The sequence below is a fragment of the Octodon degus genome, unplaced genomic scaffold, assembly GCF_000260255.1.
Source record: "Octodon degus isolate 3935 unplaced genomic scaffold, OctDeg1.0 scaffold00083, whole genome shotgun sequence".
Lineage (NCBI taxonomy): Eukaryota > Metazoa > Chordata > Mammalia > Rodentia > Octodontidae > Octodon > Octodon degus.
Window position 1 is genome coordinate 2,903,322 of NW_004524659.1, and position 12,671 is coordinate 2,915,992.

At 50.9% G+C, this 12,671-nt stretch overlaps 1 pseudogene; it reads right to left on the reverse strand.

The window, feature by feature from the left end:
* Positions 1–229: 229 nt before the first annotated feature.
* LOC105742922 overlaps positions 230–12,671 on the reverse strand; it is a 61,372-nt pseudogene continuing 48,930 nt past the window's right edge.

Below are 12,671 nucleotides of genomic sequence, written 5' to 3' on the forward strand. Positions count from 1 at the left end.
GGAATTCATGGACTAAGGAATTATTGTTGTCTGGGTTTCTATTCCAGGTCACTTGTTAGTCATTGAAGGACATCCCTCGTGAAGGCCTGAGAATGCCTGAATAGGTCAGCAGCCACTAGTTAAGTAAGCAAACCTCTTGGTTAAAACAGATTGATCAGACCCAGAGAAAAATCTGCTAAGCAGTCAGCTGCCAAAAGGAATTGCCGGGGGCCTGGACCCTTGCCAGGTGTCAACACTGTGTCAGGGATATAGAGGAGCAGAAGGGGCCCGGTGTCGGGAGGGGGTGCCGGTGGGGAGTGAGCAGCTCCCGCTTGCTCGGTTTCTGCTGGAATGCAGAGCCTGAGGCCAGGTAGTGTACTGGGGTCACCACGTCAGTGAGGGACACAGAAAGGAGCACCGATCTGTACAGGAGGTAGTGCTGAGTTGACAGTCAGTATGGGCCACTGGCATGTGATCCTGGAGACCTTCTAAAGAGGAAAATGAAATGCAGTTGTTTAGGTCCACCTGGGGAAATGACAGAGGGCCATGTGTGTTCACCTCTCAGAGGTGTCACATTGTGATTAGAACTCGGAGACGTGCACTCTGAGTACTCAGGCTGCCTAGGTAGGTGCTGTCAGAGACCTGCTGCGGACACTGAGAGGGGTGGACCAGGCAGGGGCCCCATGGTGCATGCGGAGGACATTCCAACCCGGAAGGGAAGCAGAAGCTGCTGTCCCTGTGGCCCTGGTGACTTCTGATAAAGCAGGGCATCCAAGTGCTTTTAGTTCTCACAGGACATCTCAGGCAGAAGGGGAACCCCGTACGCCCGGGGTGCTGGGGGTCTCAGCCTCCAGGGCCAGGGCATCTTCTGAAGAGGTACATGAGGCGCTCTGGCCCTGCTCTGGGTCCACCTCAGCCTGGCTGCTTTCCTGCCTCCTCGTATCTCCATCTGTGGGTGGAAGACTCCGGGCCGCGGGTGCCAATGCCAGTATGCTGGGGCTCCAGATTTTGTTTCACTCGGTGGCTTCTTAGCAACATGTTTCTTGCATTCTGCTCGTTCTGTTTCGCATTTCACACTTCCCCGGGCTGAGCGATCCATCCAGCTAGTGCAAACGCTCTGACAAGGCTGGGGCGGAGGGGACCCCTGCGGGGCCCACCCAGGGCTTGTTGCAGGTGAGTGGCATGTGCTGGCCAGGATAGCGCGGGGGCAGTGTCCCTGTGCCCACCTGCATCTCCTTCCCTGGCCTTGCAAGGCTCTGTTGGACCTTGCAAGTGCCTGACAGCTCCTTCTTCCAGTGCCTCGCTCCAGCCTTCGTGAGCGTCCCTCGGGGTGGCCTGGACCTCACGCCACCTTCTCCCCCACCTCCCCACTACCCGATCCATCCCCACAATCTCTAACCAGGCCTAACTCTCATTCTTCATTGCCATTTTTTTAATCTTCTTGGTTTTCTCTCCCTCCTTCTCAAAGCCTCTAATCACTTAAAAAGAAACTCTCCTAATTTCCTGTCTCTTTGTCAATATTTATATTGATTTATATTTAATACTTTTCACACAGGTTTTTTTTTCCCTTTCTTTTACAATACTGGATTCATCTGAACCCCTAGATGTTTGTGTCTCTATATCTACATCTCTATCTATATTTTAAATTTTAAATCTATGATAACATGAAGAATTAGCTCACAAGACTGGATTACACAAAGCCAGCAGGTTTAAAAATATTTCAAAGATGTTGCTTTCATGCCTCAAATCCTTGAAAAGCCAAATACATTCACTTCTGAAACTAAGTCTTGGGTTTTGCTGGGGAAAAAAAAATAAGAAAAGTGTTTAATAGCACATATGGCATAATTTTATTTGACATCTGTTTTGTAACAAACAATATTTAGCTCACTTATTTGCTGAATGATACAGTACACAGTGCAAACAAAAAGTCCAACGAACAGTTTTTACCGAGTTTGTAATATATCAATATTTATTGCAAAAGAATGCAAAACTTAAACATTTAAGTGTGTTATTGATTGTACTATGCAAAACATTGATTACTGTATGTTGCCACTGCAAAAAAAAAAAAAAAAAAAAAAATGGTACCCATGCCTGCCGGAGTAGGAAAATGAGGTGCGTTTCGGCAAGAGGCGCTTGCCTGCTCCCTTTGGTGACATTTAGTTTCAGGCCTGCTTCCCTCCATTTGTGACATCCTATCGAAGACAGCTGTCAATATATTTAGGATGCTTTAGCTCATAACAGCCAAAATGGTGAGACTATTGGCTTAATTGCGAGGAGTGATTGATTTTAATGGAAGCAACATTTAAAAACTCCGAATGCACTTTCTGTTGGTAGTGCTAATAGAACATGCTAATGAATTGAAGCCTCACACAGAAATGCACGGTACTTATAGCAAGGATTAGCAAAGGACAACAATGGTGCATGCGTTTTTTTGTTTTTTTTTTTACCCTAAAAGTTGAAATAAATTTTTTTTGTTTACGTAATTGGTCAGCAGGAACCGGGACAGAAATAGACATAGATAGTACCTGGTGAAGAGAGCAAACAGTAACACTTCTGGTCAGGGAAACCACAAGAAGAGAGCTGATGCTGTCGTTGTGAGCATCGTTATTATTGGAAAAAGAATATCGGAAATCACGTCTAAGCAGACGATTGCTGGAGTTGCGGGCAGGAAGAAATGGCAGGACTCCCTGTCCCGCTGAGCTTCTTCCTGTGTGGTAGGTGCAGTTTCCCCTGGGTCACCATCAATGGAATAAGTGCAACCGAGGTTGCTCAGCTGGAGGTTCCGGCAGGATGGACTGGAGAGGGTTCAGGAGTTCCCCAAACAAGGATCAAGACAGTAACATCCCAGAGCAGGAATCACAGGTGTGATCAGCCTGGTAAGCTTGCTGGCTTCCCAAAGAATAATTATAGCGCTGCTGGCAAGACCAACATGTGAACAGGGCTGGAGAGATGGCTCAGTGGTCTAAAGCACCTACTTAGAACAAGCTTAGCAAAGCACAAGGGACCGCGGTTCAATCCCCCAGCACCACATGCCAGCAGCCCCGCCCCCTGGTGGGCTGAGCTGGTCACACACACACACACACACACACACACACACACACACATACAATAAATAAATAAATATTTAAAAAAAATTAAAAAAAAAAAGACCAACATGTGAACATCACCCTGTTCCAAAGCTGACGTAAGAAATGGTCAGCGTTCATGTTCTGTCATTTATCCCTACACCTGGGTGCTAGAAAGCTTGATCCCTCTTCTAAGAGCTGCTGCTTCTTTTTTTTCTCCCTTAAGTATTGGGGATTGAACCCAGGGCTTTCACATTAAACTGTATCCCCCAGTGCTTTCTGAATTTGTAGTCTTGAGACAGAGTCTTGCTGAGTCTCTTAAATTGCCCATGCCTGGATTTGAACTTGCAATTCTCCTGCCCCAGCCTCTCAGAGTACTAGGATTCTAGTCATGCACTGTGGCACCCAGCTTCTGAGAGCTCTTCTTTTGACTGCTGTGGGGGCACTAAGCATCTCAGAAAAGCCATACTTGGGACTTCCATAGTGCAATAGATTCTCCTTGGTGTTCAGTATTTGCTGTGTGCTTGACACTTCCGGATTCTGCGGTGGGAGGGAAGAGGGATGGGAGCTCAAGAGCCTGCCCTCTAGATGTCAGGGGCCTGGTTCCCCCAGGAGCCCCGGTGTATGGCAGTTAGTCACTGGAGCAATGCAGAGGGCCTGAGCACCTTTCTGCCTGCTGAGATCCCAGTACACAGTAGGCTCCTTCCCTTCCTAGGTGACCTTGAAGGGGTGATGACCCTCAGGGGTCACCAACTTTGCCTTCAGTGGGGTTGCGGGGTCCCCCTGGAGCCAGAGCAGCAGGCAGTCTGGGTTTTCTTTGAGTCCCCCAGTTCTCCACAATTTTCCCACCTTGCCCTGCACTGTTGTTGGCCAACGCTCCAGACTCTCAGTCCAGATGGCTGCCTCCACCTTGATCAGGCTTCATAACTTTAGCTTTTATCTTTACTAAGCCTCAGGCTCCATATTTTTCGAGGAAGGATTAAATGAGCTAATACACAGAAAAGCTGTGCAGGTCCTAGCATGGAGTTAGCACTTACAAAATACCAGTTTTTATTTGCATAGTTCTTATTCATCATTGTCGCTTTAGGCTACCTTGAGACCTGGACCATCATTTACCCTGAGCCTCAACTTTTTCATCAGTAAGACCGAGATCCACTCCATCTTGGCCCTCTTAGGACTGCTGGGGTAATTAAGCAGGGAGGTTTTCCCAGGCAGAGTTTTGTACAGTGCTGGTTACAGAACAAGCACACAAATGCCAGGTGATAGTAATGATACTGGTGCTACCTTGTGACATCGCAAGACAGACTCAGGTTTGAAAGCGAAGCATGGATTTCACCCATGCATGGAGCTTTTGGATCTGCCCTTGCAGACGGGGGAAAACAGGAGGCACAAGGAGACATGATCGCCCTCCTTTGCAGGAGAAGGTCCTGGCAGATGTCATGGCTGTAGCAATTGTCATCCGAGGCTTGGAGATCAAACCTGCTGGAGGGGTAAGAAACGAGAACCTGGAGCAGCCCGATCCACCGACTCCTTTCCTCCTCCATGCTCAATGAGCAATTTGAAGCTGACAACGAAACAGAAAGCAGAGGCGAACAATATATGTCACTAGGAAGTAAGAACATTGCACAACCAGAATAAATAATAATATATTTTTCTGGCTTTAATGAAACTCTATAGATATAAAAAGCTGGAGAAAGGGGATTTTTTTTTTAACAGACCTTAATTATAGCAGGGTTGTTAGTAAATTTACTGAATTGCAAATGTAAAATATTCTGATGGCCTGAGTAAAACCACATATTTAAGCCTTCTAAATGAACATTTCTGTTTTTTGAGTAATTTGTACCATCTGTGTCAAAATTCTGAGTCTAAAAAAAAAAGCAGTGGAACAAATGTTGGTTCCATAAAACAGTCCTAGTTCATTGTTGAAATTGTCACACATTAACATTGCAGGCCATCTGGGAAGACAAAAGCCTCTAACCAGATTGCGGAGATGATTTTATTGGTCTGGTATTAATCAGGATGTGGCATAATATTTAAGCAGAAAGGAGAGATGAGGTGACGTGGGGCCCTCCGTCCTCCCCAGCCGTGCCCAAGTTGTACCGCATCCCCCTTCTGCTAGGGCGGGGGACATTTTTAAGGCTGGTTTCATCACCAGAAAATGTAAATAAAAGGCAAGGTAATATTTCCGGTTTGAGAACAGACAGCCAGAGCCCAGAAACTCGCGGGGCTGGGAGGCTGGCTCTCCAGAGGGGAAGTTCTTGGAGGGGTTTGCCTGGAGCCCGGCCGGAAGGCGGCGAGGGGAATTTCCTTTCCTTCCCCTCCAGCGCATCCCGCGCTAATGGCACGAGATGCCCGGCGCACAGGGTGGCCAGAGGGTCTGCACTCTCTGTGCCCAGCCCACCTGCCTGGTGCCTGGTATGGACCCCTGACTTTGAATCCTGACCCTGAGGCTGGGGTCCCTCCCTGCACACCCTCAGGCCTAAGTCTCAGTCCTAATTCATGCAAAGCCCATCAATGCCAGAGCGGAGCCGAGGGCTTCGTGGAATCCTGTGTACTTTAGAATTTGTAGCTGAGGGACAGAGTGACCCAGGTTCAGATTGTGCTGTGGTTCCCTTGGAAGTGGGGTGTGACTGAGAATCTCATGGTGCCAGGGAGGACCGCTTCCCACATCCCTCCCAGTGGGGGCATCTTATGGAGCACAGTGACATGTCCGTGTTTAGATAAATATGGGAAGGACGTATTTTTCATGCAATGTGCTCCCCGGTGATCTGTCCCAAATGCTGGCTCGAGCTGAATGCAGGAGGAGTGGCGGGCCAGCCGCAGAGGTGACACCTTCCTGAGGGATTTCCAAAGGAGATTCCACTGGGTGCTAAGTTTTCCTTATGCAGTGTTAGAGTCCAACCACGTGAGCTGTGTGACACTGCAATGAAAGCTTGGGGCTGGGGTGTCTGCCATGCACGCAGAGGGGCGCATCTGCCTGTGGGCCCCGTGTGTGGAGAGCTGCCCCATCCAGCCTGTCTAGCCACCCCACGCATCCCTGATGGGAGCAGATGCTGCGCTACTGTGGTCAGCTTCACGGGGCTGCGGAGGAGCACTATGGGGCTGGCTCCCTGTGTGCCGCCGTTGTCTTCTGTTTCTGGTCCTTTATCCATCAGGAGGCCATGAACACACGAGCATTCAGCCCAGGCTGGCAGTGTCCATCTTGGCTCCAAACTCCAACATGGAGACAGTCTTTTCCGAGCACCCGAAGCATGCTTGGTCCTGTTGTAGGAAGAAAGGAGGTCTCTCTCTGGCCATGTGCAACTGAGCCCAGTTTTCAGGAAAATATAACTGGGGCAGTGACAGAAATGACAAGAGGGAATGAATGTTGCTGGGTCCCCAGGTCACAAGGGGACAATGATCACACTGTGTGTGGGGTATGTGAGGAGGTCTCCTCATCTGAGCATGCTGGCACACGTCTGTAATCCTAGGGCTCTGGGGGGCTGACACAGGAGATCATGGCCAGTTTGAGTCCAGCCTAGGCAATTTAGTAATTTAGAGAGATCCTGTCTCAAACCAGATCCCACAGGGAAAATAAAACGTCAGGATTATAGTTCAGTGCAAAGACCCTAAGTTAGATCCCCAGCACCAAGAAAAAAAAGAGGGTCTCTTAACAGAGAACAGAGCCGAGCATGGTAGCACACACTTATAATCCCTGCTGTCCAGGAGACTGAGGCAGGATGACTGTAGTAAGTTCCAGCCCAACCTGGGCAATTTAGTGCCTTAATGAGAACCTATCACAAAAGAAAAGAAATGAAATGAAAACACTAAAAACAAATCAGAGAGAACGGATCCCACCACCTGTCTGTGTCTAACTATTCAGTGTTCCCGCCTGCTCCAAGAGGGGCCAGAATTCCCAGGAAGCCCTCCCAGGCCTGGCCCCCAGGCTGCCCTCCCCTCCCTTCCCCAGGGCCTTTGCATGCGCCCTTCTCTTTGCATGGAGGGCCCTCACCTGCCTCCCCAGGCAGCCCAGTCAGTCCTGTTCCTTACCTCACCACCAGCCCGGGCCATGCATCTTCAGGGATGCCTGCCTGGGTCTCCTGGCTTTGGTTACTCCTCCTTGCAGTACACACCACTCTCTTCATTAGTTTATTGGGTAATTAGTGTGTGTGCCTTTATGTCTGAGATCAACAAGAGCCCCCATTTTCCCAGTGAAGCAATGTTGGGGGATCCTGCTTGCATATATATGTACACCGTGAAGGATGCGGCCACTTTAGAACAGTTATTAATTACATTGCAATACATACTTGAAATGACTTATTATGCAAGATAGTACACTCACCAGCAATCCTGTCACCCCTCAGTCTTCAGCTGATGTCAACCTTTGCCTCTACATAAACCCAGCTGCCTGTGCTACTGGGGGCGCTGTTTCCCCAGGCCTCTGTGGTCTGTGGCAGGCAGCGCTGCTCCATGGAAGCTGCTGTCGAGAAATGTATCCAAAGCCATGAGCAACATTTGCCATCCATGTTCTCAATAAAACAGCCACTTACAGCATTGGTTTTTTATGTACTCCTTAAAAGGCTGCTCCCAATGACATCAGCACCTGCAATTTGGGGATCACTCCCCCCCGAATAATGATTATTGTTCCATTTATTTTCCTTGCCTTTTATTTTATCAATTCCATCAGGTGACCTCTATAAGCATCCAAAATTAGCATCGATTGAGTACCTGCAGGACTAATACGTCTTTTCCTTTGAGTTGAAGCACAGAGTAATTGAGAACAGAGCCTGGCTCTGTGACAGAAGACTTCGCAGAGACTCGTGTGACCAGCAGGATCCGTCATCACAAGGACAATTTTGGGAGACCTCAGGCCTTGTTTTCTGATGTTCATGGTCCATCTTTGACAGCTCTGGTCTAAATGGTCAGTATCCTAGAGGGCAGGACCTGCTCTGTCTCGGTGGATGCTGAGGCCGGGGACCTCATGGGAGTCCTGCAGAATTCCCATTTGTGGAATAAAGGCATATGAATAAATGAAGTGTGAAATGTCCTGGAGAAAGGAAAGGGAGTCCCATCCAGGCGGGCGTGGATGGGTGCAGGACAGCAGAGGGGACTTTCCTTCATCAGGCAGAGCAGGGAGGCACTGGTATTGTGGAGCTCAGCATGGGAGGCCGTATTCCCTACACATATGCATACATATGAACACATGCACACACATCCATGTGTGCAATACACATGTCCACACACACACTCATGCACAGACTGACATGAACACACACATGCATACACGGATATAAACATGTAGCGATGCTGCCACAATGGCTTAATTCTGAAGTATCCTCCAAGCTTCTTTCACTGGGATTCAGAGCCTGCTGGGGAGGGCAGATCCCTGAGGGTGCACCTGGGAGGGGTGTGTTCCTGTCCCTGGGGCCACTCTCTCTGCTTCCTGGATGCTGTGCGTGGAGCAGTTTTCTTCTGCCCTGCTGTTCCTGTCTCAGAGCCAGTCAACCACAGACTGAATCCACTGAAATCGTGAGCCAACATCAGTCTCTTCTGCTGGAAGTCTCAGGTGTCAGGCATGCTGGCCCAGTGATGGGAAAGTGACTGACACAGATGTGTGTGTGGACACAGAGATGCACAGCCATGAAAAACTACGTGCAGAGATGTGTGCAGGTGCACACACACACACACACACACACACACACACAGAGGCTCAGAGCCACAGGGGCACACAGAGGTCTGCAGATGCAGAAGCAGAGACATGGACACTTACCAGTACACACACAGAGACAGCGGTACAACCAATGCAGGGACACAGACAGACACACACAGATGCGCAGAGACATAGACTTGCACACGCATGGGTGCGTTCACATACATGCAGCCTGTCTTACATACACACACACACACACACACACACACACATAACACACACACTCCAGTGCTCCAAAGTGGCCTCAGGAGCATCAGAAGCCTCCAGAACATGCAGAGAGGGAGGGAGGGGGCTTGGGACTCAGTGTCCTCACCTGTCGCCACAACTCTGGTCCCAGGACTTGACTCCAGATATTTCCCGACTGTGTGCTGTCCCAGGAAGCCCCTCCTGTCTGACACCATTGTCATCTAATGTCTTCCACTTAAGTGGCAGCCACTGAGGTGTGGGCTTCCTGATGCCTAATGGCCCAGGGTGTCGTGGAGGGCTATTAACCCTGCTGGCCATTAATCCCGGGAAATGCCCAGGGCCATTACAGGCTGTGTGGCTCTCAGTGAACAGTAACACACTCCCCTTGGGATGCGCAGGCTGCAAGGCTCCGACTCCCTGGAGAGCAGCGGGGAGTGTGTGTGTCTAGTCTTTGCACACGTGTGTGAGGGTGTGTGCATGCAGCCTAGGAAAGCACAACCACACAGGGACATGGAGACCTCTCTCTGATCTTTTCTTTACAAGGATCCCCAGTGGTCCCTGAGAGCTGACCAGAGGCCACAGAGAGCTTTGGTGGGTAGAGAGAGAAGGTTATTGTGCTGTGCTTGGGGGCCAGGGACAGACAGAACTAGCTGGAGGAGGGCTCTGGGTGGTGGCCTTGGTGCTGCCGGCGTGGAAAATAAAGCATGCTGGTTCCCACCATCTCTGCAGGACAGGGTGGCCTAGCCAGGCAATGGCAGCAGTGGGCAGAGTTGAGGAGCCAGCTCTGGCTCAGGGGACTCATGGTCTAGTCTTCAGTGGTGGCAGCCCATCTCTGCCTCCCTCTTTCCGGCTGCCCCATCTCTCTCTGTACTCATGTAGCTTCTGTTGTCCTGTGCTGTCCCTGCCCTGTGGTCTCTGCTGCCTCTTTTCCCCTGAAAGCTTTTCTTACTGTGTTTTAGCTTTAAAAGACAAGATCTAGGATCAGATCTGCGGACTCCAATGTTGGCTGTCTTGTTTTCTAGCTGTGTGGCCCTGGGCAATCTACTCACTGCTTTAAGCCTCGGTTGTCTTTTCCGTAAAAAGAGAAAAACAACAGAGCTGTTACGAGAATTAAATAGAACAACTCAGGCAGAGCTTTTGGGATGGTGCCTGGAGTCCACGGAGAGTTGCAGGGGTGTCTTCCCCTCCCCTCCTGTCCTCCTTGCCTCCCCTCCCTTTCTCCCACCTTCCCTTCTCCCCCTCTTTCTCCTCCTGCCCCCTCCCATCCTCCTCCTGCTCCCCCCTTCCCTGCCCCTTCACCTCAGCTCCCCCTTTCTCCTCCCCTTCCTCCCTCTTCTTTGCCTTCCTCCATCCTTTCCCCTGTTCTCCACCTCGCTCATCTCCTGCCATGCTTCTTGGGCACCACATCCCCTCCCCCTAGGGGCCCTGTCCTGGCCATGGCCCTCACCCTCCAGGAATGAACACCCTCTCTCTGGAGTCCTTGGCCCATCTTTGGACCAAGGGCCAATCTCAGATTTGGTGGCCGCGACTCCTGCCACTTTCAGAGTGCAGAATGTGGCCCCAGTGCGAGGCAGCCCCTGTCGCCCTACTTCAGGGGCTGCGGGCTGGTAGCACACATTCTGCTCTATCCCATCAAGGGTCCCTGTCTGCGGCTGGCACCCCTCACTGTGACCCACTATGGTGTCGGGTGGGTGACTTGGTCAATGGCACACTCTGTCACTCCCCTGGGGTGGATGGAGCTTTGGCACAAGGACGCAGATCTACAGGTCAGGGGCTTTGGTTCCCAGGTACAGGAATCAGATTTGGCCAAGTTTTTCTGGAGTCTCTTAAGTAGTCCAGCTTGCTTCTCTGATCTTAAAGGCTGACCCCAGCAGGACGCCATGCCTGAAGGAGGCAGGCCCCAGGGCCCTATTGCCACTGTCCGCCATCCTCATGGAGCCGCCCTCTTCCCCTGTAAGTCCCAGGATGGGTCTGAGCCAGGAGCACTCTGCTCTGATGGCCTTAATACAGCCTGGAGTGCAGGAAGGAGTGTTGTCTCCCACCCCGAGGGGACTAGCGGTGACAGACACATGAAGGCAGACGGGAAAGCAATCTGAGGAATGACACCTGGCCCCACTCATTGGAGGACCAGGATGCAGCGAAATGTCACCGCCGCTGCACAAAAATACCATATTATCAGCCCCTTGCAATGGGCTAGTGGATTAAGATGCTATTAACACAGCAAATTAAGCTTACAAGGGAAGTAAACAGAAATTAAATCAATATCCAGCACAAGGGACAGCTGCTGTTCTTATAGGCCCCCGGGGACTGGGGCCAGGGTGCTTGGGGCTGGGGGTGGAGCCTGTCTGAGGTGGGGTTGTGGTTGGGAATTGGACGTCTGGGCACTGAGCCACAGACCCGTGGGGAGTTTGGGCTGACCTGTCCTTCCTGAGGGTAGGGGCTTCCCTTTCTGTGTCCATCGGGGGGACCCCCCCAATCTGCCACTCCCTGTGCCTCTGAAAGGTGCTGGAGAGATTTGGCCTGCTTCTTTTTAGCTTTCCTTGGCGAGGGTCCCTAGCTTCTTTTCTGAGGACAACTTGCTAAGTTCTCACAGTCCCTGTCCTTTGGAGTGGCCCACCTACTCCTGGGCTGAGGGGTGTCTGGTTCAGGCTTCTGTTATGAGGGAATTTTGTCTCCTTGGCTGCAGCGTTTGGTTCAGGGATTCTCAGCCATCCCCACATGGATGCCAAGAGGCAAAGAAATCTGACTGGAACTTTCTGAATTTCTGAACCTTCCTGAAAGCGACGGGGCAGATCTGGCTGGCCACTGCGCTGGGAGGTCTTGAGCCACGGGTGAAGCTGCAACAGAGGCCTGAGGACGGAAGCGAGAGCCCAGACCAAGCTGTACCTGAAGCTATTCTAGATTTACTTTGGATAACTTTTAGGAATCTGAGCCTTTTTATCCCCTACCTTTTTTTAAAAAAATTATTGTATTTATTTATTTGGTAAAGGGTCTCGCTATGCAGCTTGGACTCTAGTGATCCTCCTGTCTCAGCCTCCTCAGCACTGCGATTACAGGCAACTAGAAGACTCCAACTGCAAAATAATTGTGTTGCTTTAAAAATAAATCTACTTACCTAGTACCTCTCAGGGGCCAGGCACGAGGTCACAAGGCACAGTTGAGAGCAACATCCCCTGACCCCCTCCCCTTTGCCACCAATGCCTGCCCTCTGGATATCATTTTCCTACCCATCACCCTGGGTCATCGTGTGTCCTGCTGTCCTCTGTGGCTGTCCCTTCATTTCCTTGTTGTGCCGAACCCTTCTATGGGGCAGGTGAGCTCTGCCGGGCTGCAAACCCCCAGCCTATAGTTCAGTCCCTTCCCAGTTCAGTTCTTTCCCCCTTTGAGCCTCTGCCTTAACGTGTTTGGGGCAGAAGCATAACCTGAGGGGCGGACAAGGACAGAATCTTATTCTCTGTCCTTTTGAGGTCTTGCACTCACCAGCCTGACCATAGAGCCCCTGCAGGATGAGGGAGAGGCTAGGGTCCAGGGATGAGACGACTTTGCTCTCAGCCACCATGAGCTCAAGGCCACCCCTTCTGGAGCAGCCCAGTGGCCCCTGTTGCCCTGGGAGCACAGTACAGGTCCTCGCACACTCATCCTGCTTCATAACTGGCTCTTCTGCCTCTGTTTCCCTGCTCTTCTGTGGGCTCCTTACAGATGGGGACCAAAGCTTGGCCCTCTCCTGACTTCAGCAGAGTCCAGCTGGGGCC